Genomic DNA, 6,874 nt, shown 5'->3' with positions numbered 1-6,874 from the left:
ACTATAGAAAACAATATGGAGATTCCTCAAAAAATTAAAAACTACCATATGATCTAGCAATTTCAATTTGGGGCATTTATCCCAAGAAAACAAAAAACACTATTTTGAAAAGATGTATGCCTCCTCATATTCATTGTTGCATTATTCATAATAGCCAAGACATAGAAACAACCTAATTGTTCACTAATGGATGAATGAGAAAAAAGTCGCATATACACACAAGCACACACACAATGGAATATTATTCAGCCATAAAAAAGAACAAAATCTGTCCATTTGCAACAACATGGATGGATCTGTTAATCTTTAAAAGACAGATTAAGCACCTATCACAGCTTCTGATCAATGAAATTGATGGCCTTTTCTCCTCCTACTCACTGTAGATATTTGAGCAGAGACTAAAAACCGTATGTCAAGATGTCAAAGAGGAATTCCTACACAGAAAGGGCAGTTAGACATGACAAACTTTAAAAGTTTTCAACACTGAGATTCTATGGCTCAAATACAGGAAGGTAAATTGACATATGTCAAAGTAATATTTTGGTTAATTGCATAACTGTTCAGAGAGAGAGGAATCATTTGAAGGTTTATGATGTGAACTGTGAATCAAGCAGTAAAATTAGAAATGGTTACTTTGACAGTGATTAAAAGTAAATAGGCTATACAGTTTTATAAATATATGTATGTTATGTATATACACACATGTGTGTATATGTGTGTATGTGTGTATCTATATGTGATATTAAATGTAGGCTTTGGAAATTGTGAACTCTAGATAAATGATGAGAAACGTTTCTGAGTTTCAATTTCTTCAATGATATAATGGGAATAAACATATACTAGTTCATAGGACTTCTTTGAAAATTATGAGATAGCACGTACATTGTTTAATTCTATGCTTTGAATAATCCACCTATATGTTTATTGTTGATTTACATATGTTAGAACCTTGATATACAATGAAAGATTCAGTTTTATTTAACACATAAAGTTCTTTCTCTCCAAGTTAAACTGTTTTTCATATGAACATCACCTTTTCACCCACATTATTCTACACATTGGCATGAATTGAACAAGCTCCTTTACTATATAAAGTTATAGCAAATATTACAAAGAAGACATTTTAAACTGGATTAAAGGCCAGAAATTCCCTTTTATAATGCCTACATTAGCCCAGATAAGTAATCTTGTTGTTCATGTTAGGTCATACCTTGCGATGAGAATGATATATACATTCAACAAAAATATTGTTAGGTTCTTCTCCAAGTTGGCTTATTTCTAGCTTCAATTTCTCACATTATATTGAGGTATATTGAATATGCGATAATTCCAAAACTTATAAATAGGAACTCCAATATGGTTTTCAATAAATACAGTGGTCTGCCATAATTGTATATTTATTGTATTGAATCTTTTTTTTGTTAATCCTCATCTAAATATATTTATTTTTAGAGATATTGGAAGGGAGAGAGGGGGGGGAGAGACCGTTGCTTTTCAGAGAGAGTAGAAAGGAGGGAGGGAGAGGGAGACAGAGGAGAGAGAGAGAGAAAGAGAGAGAGAAAGAGAGAGAGAGAGAGAGAGAGAGAGGGAGAAAGAGAAACATCGAATGGTTGCCTCCTGGACCAGCCCTGACCAAGGCCTGGGATCAAACCTGCAACCCAGGTACATGCCCATGCCCTTGACCGGGAATCAAACCCGGTGCATAGGTCAGCAGTCTATGCACTTATTAACACTGGCCAGGGCTGTATTGAATCTTCGATGGTATACTTATGAGCCAAGATTAGAACTACAATGAATAGCAATTTTTTTTCAAGAAGATTTTAAATTCCATGAACCACAAGGACGAATCTTCTTAATTGGTTCTCTGACTTTTATAGTTTTAACTCTATACTGGTGATTCCCAAATCTATATTGTCAACATAGAATGCTCACTTGATACTCTCTGGTCATTTGTATTTTGTCCACTAGCACTATCAGCTCAATATGCCTCCCCAAAACTTGTCATTTTCACTAAAAATCTCACCCCTTCTATATTTCCCATGCCACATATCCAAACACTAAGATAGAATCTCTAAATTATCCTAGACTCCCTTTCTCTGTCATCACTCCATTTAGTCAACAACCCAAACTTCTGGATTTTACTCCTAAAAGTTTCTTCCATCACCTTATTTCCAACTACTGCGCTAGTTTAAGCTACCATCATTCTCTCCTGGATTAACCTAACATTAGTGTGTTTTAATAATTTCCATGTCCCTAGTCTTACTTATTTCCATGTATGGTCCATGTGTTGTCAGAATAACCCATCCAAAAAGAGAAGTTTCATTGTTATTTTTCTGCTTAAAACTTTTCAATGTTCACTACTGTTATTAAAATTAAGTACAAGCTGTCTGATTTGGCAACTTAATTTTTCATTATCTAACAGCTGCTTACCTTTTCAGTTCCATCTCTCACAACCTCTAACTTGAATTTGAGATTCCAACAACACAGAAATGCATTCAGTTCTCCACATAAAGAGCTGCCAGATTTAGAAAAAAATATATAAGACACCTAGTTAAATTTGAGTTTCAAATAAACAATGAATACTTTTTAGTGTAAGTGTCCCAGGTAACACACTGTTTCTTACCTCTGCTTTAGTTCATGCTCTCACATCTCCCTGGAATGCACTGGCCAAATTTAAGATTCAATTCAAATGCTATCTCTTGTAGGGCACCCATCCTCCACACTCCTTCCCACCAATCATCACATACTGTAATTGTTATTTTTTGTGTCTTCTATCAGCAAGATTCCTTATTTTTCTCTGTATTTCTATTGTCTAGCATAGTGCCAGGTACATAATAGACACGTAGTAAATATTTGAGTAATATGTGATTCTCCTGATACATGTTTATGTTTTATCCTTATACCCAATGGAAAAGAATATTTTATCACTTCACAAAAGAAAATTAGAGGAAGACCCTTCCTAAAATAGAGCTCCATCCTCAAAGTTGAAAGGACAGTATATTTTCCCCTAGAGATTGAAAACCTAAAAGTAAATTTAATGGAAAAAAGTTTTCTTCTTTAATTTTAAGCCTCATAAAACTTATTCGAGTTCATAAAATTTCAGCAGTTTCTTTGATCTCAAAACAGTATGATGTACTGGCTCATATTGTTTGTTTGTTGACTTATGCTCCCATACATATTTCTTTAACATTATTTTTTATAGTTTACACTATTACAGATGTCCTAATTCCCCCCATGTCCCATACATCTTTAAATTGATATATTTCCATATTTCAAAGACCTATGGGCATGGGAAACTAATATAAGTCCCAGTTAACAACCTTAAAAAGAACTAACACTGTTTAGTAGGTACAAGTTTATTTACTCATTGCCTATATTTTATTTCACTATGATAGATTTTTACTTAGCAACTGAAAAAGAGTGTGTTTGAATATCCATTATAAAGTGAGTCAGCTGCAAATTTGACATTTAACTCTATGCTCATGCAGAGGACAGGCAGAAACATTAATCAGTGAGTAAACAAAGGTTAGTCATATGGATAATCTGAAAACGGGAATGAAATATATGCTACTAGCCTTTCTTGTTTTCAAAGCACACTCTTCAGTAGTTCATTAAATTACACATTAATTCTTAAGACATAATATTATATTGTCTTAATCATAGAAGTTGCAACAAAACTTGCATTACACTGTAGTCAAGACATCTTGTCACTAGGTCTGACTGCTGAACAAATATTTGAAAGTGGAAGGATCCTGGGTTTCATAGATTTATTTAAAACAGAGAGAGAGAGAGAAAGAGAGAGAGAGAGGACTTGAAGGTGAATTAGGGGTGCCAAAACAAAGTTCTATAAATTGGGTAGCTTAAAACAACAGAAATGTATTGTTTCACAATTCTGGAGACCATAAGTCTGAAATCAAGGTGTCAGCATTATTGGTTCTTTGTGAGTATTCTGACAGCTTTCAGTATCTGGTGCTCCCTGTGTTATAAGTGCATCACTCCAATTTCTGTCTTCATCTTCACATGACATTCTCTCTGTGCATCTGTGTCTTCATACTATTTTCCTTCTTTTCATAAGGTTACCAATCATATTAGGTTAGGGGCCACCATAATATTGCAATTATGTCTGGAAAGACTATTTCCAAATGAGGTTACATTCACAGATACCGGGGGGTAGGATTTCATATCATTTTGAAGGACACAATAAACCCATAATAGGGATGAATCTATCAACCCTCTGAAATTATGGACAAAATTATGAGCTTTATGTAAATATTAGAATTTTTTTTTTTGCAAAGTTACCTTCCCTCTACTTTCATTAAATTCTGAAAGGGATTCATACCCCAAAACATTAAGAGCCACAGTCTCAGTGAAAGCCACATTGAAGGGAATGGCAAAAAGGGTCTTGATAAAGTTTGGAGTGTTTTTTGAAAGCTGCTATGTGACTTCAGGATGAGTGTTGTATAGCTAATTCAAAATTTAAGAGTCTCTCCTCTGCTGACTGTGAAAAGACATGTAAGAGAAAGTGAAAGCCCTAGAAAATCCTTTTACTGCAGAACATGGTTTCATAAGCTTTTCTCTTTTCCCATTAATGGCAAGTAATTGTTCTTATTTCCTTACTAGAGGCCCAGTGCATGTCCTTGGGTGGTCACACCCAAGGACACCAGTGGGGTCCTGTGGCCTGGCCTGCAGGATTGAGCCGAAACCGGCTCTCCAACATCCCCCGAGGGGTCCCGGATTATGAGAGGGACCCCATGGGTGCACGATTGGGGCTGGGGAGGGATTCAGGATGTTGGCCAGCCAAGGAAGGACCCTGGGAGGGCTCCAGGGCATGTTCGGCCCATCTCGCTCAGACTCGATTGGCCATACCCCAGCAACAAGCTAACCTACCGGCCAGAGTGTCTGCCCCCTGGTGGCCAGTGCACGTCATAGCGAGTGGTTGAGCAGCCTTACATATCATTAGCATATTACACTTTGATTGGTTGAAAAGCCAACCAGACAACGGGACACTTAGCATAGTAGGCTTTTATTATATAAGATATATATTTAAGAGAATGTTCCAACTTCTTGCCTGTATAGTATGAATATGTGACATTTACCTGAATTGAAAAAAATAACAAAAACCTTTAAGATTGAAGAATCTTTGCTGAATAGAATGTAATTTTATTGTTGTTCTTTTTTGTGCCCAGCCCAACTTAATCTTGCTTACCTTTTAGGTCACAAACATTAGGTAACAATTGTCCTGCTTCCATAGTATGTGTAGGTTCCAAGAGATTTGTTGAAATGTTTTTATTTAAAAGAGTATGAAACCTTGTAAAATATATTAGCAACTAGACTTCTAGGTATATGATTTAGAATAATTAGACAGATTTATAAGATTCTGATTTCATACTAATTATGTCTCACAGAAATTACATTTTAGGTTCTAAATAGCAAAATGTCAATTACTTATAGTTTGAAATACATGTATTAAATGCAAATATCTATTCCACTAACAACAATTTTAGTTGAATATGAGCAATTTAACTGGTTTGGCCATAATAATTGTTAAACCAGTCATTCTTATAGATAAAGTGTGCGCTAATTAGGCTTGCAGATGACACTAACTAGTACATTTGCTAGTACATTTAAATTCAAAGTGACCTGAATATTTAGATAAATGGTTTTTCAGAAACAGAGACAAAAATCAATACATGTATGTGCATATGCCATACTTGGCTAGAATGAATATTTCGCTCATAGCTACCTACCTACTTCCTTCCTCTGATCTATTCAACTTCTCAATAGTGTATTTGATCAAACATAGCTCTGATCATGTCAGTATACTTCACAAAAATCCTCAATGGCCCCTCATTGCTAAACACATTATGTTCAAACTCCTCACTCTAGCATTTAAAACCCTAATATTGATTTTATGTCAACAAGGTCCCAATATATTTGGAAATTAAACAATATATTTTTACTAACCCATGTTTCAAAAGAAGTTATTAAAGAAAATTAGAAAATATTTTGAACTGAATGAAAATCTAAATACAACATACCAGAATTTAAGAAATTCAGCCAAAGCAGTGCTAAGTGGGAAATTTGTTATTAAATGTTTATATTACAAAAGAAAGAAAAGACTTAACTCAATAATATCAGCTTTACCTTCAGAAACCGGAAAAAGAAAAGTAAAACCCTTAAACCCCAGGCAAACAGAATAATAGTAGTAATACACATAAGAGCAGAAATCAATAAAATTGAAATTAGAAAACAACAAATAACATCAATAAAACAAAAACTGTCTCTTTGAAAAGATCAGGAAATCTGAAATATCTGAAAAAAAAATTTAAAGAATGCTACAAAGCAATGGCTTTGGACACTGTCTTAGTTTAGACAATTTAGGCTCCTATAACAAAATAGCATAAACTGGGTGACTTGACAACAACAGAAATTTATATCTCACAGTTCTGAAGGCTAGATGTATGAGATAATGCTGCCAACATTGTTGGGTTCTGGTGAGAATCCTCTTTCAGATTGCAGACTATTGATGTCTCTGTATTCTTACATGGCAGAAAGAGAACTAGCTAGCTCATTTATGAGGGCTCCACCTTCATGACCTAATTACCTCCTACAGCCCTCCCTACAAACACATGGATCTTGGGAAGACACAAATATCTAGTCTATTGCAGTTAAAGATTAAAGTATATGAAACTCTTCATGTAGAGAAAAGCATATATAATATAGGAGTTTGCAGAAAGGGCAAAAATGACAGGACAATTAATAAGCACATAAATGAATAAATGTCTTATAATGTAATAGTAATTTGTCATTGTTTAATAGTGTGGAGTAGTCATTAAATTATGTAGATCTACAACAAATGCATATAAAGGAAACA

The sequence above is a fragment of the Myotis davidii genome, unplaced genomic scaffold (assembly GCF_000327345.1).
Source record: "Myotis davidii unplaced genomic scaffold, ASM32734v1 scaffold382, whole genome shotgun sequence".
Lineage (NCBI taxonomy): Eukaryota > Metazoa > Chordata > Mammalia > Chiroptera > Vespertilionidae > Myotis > Myotis davidii.
Note: the sequence above shows the minus strand (reverse complement) of the source record.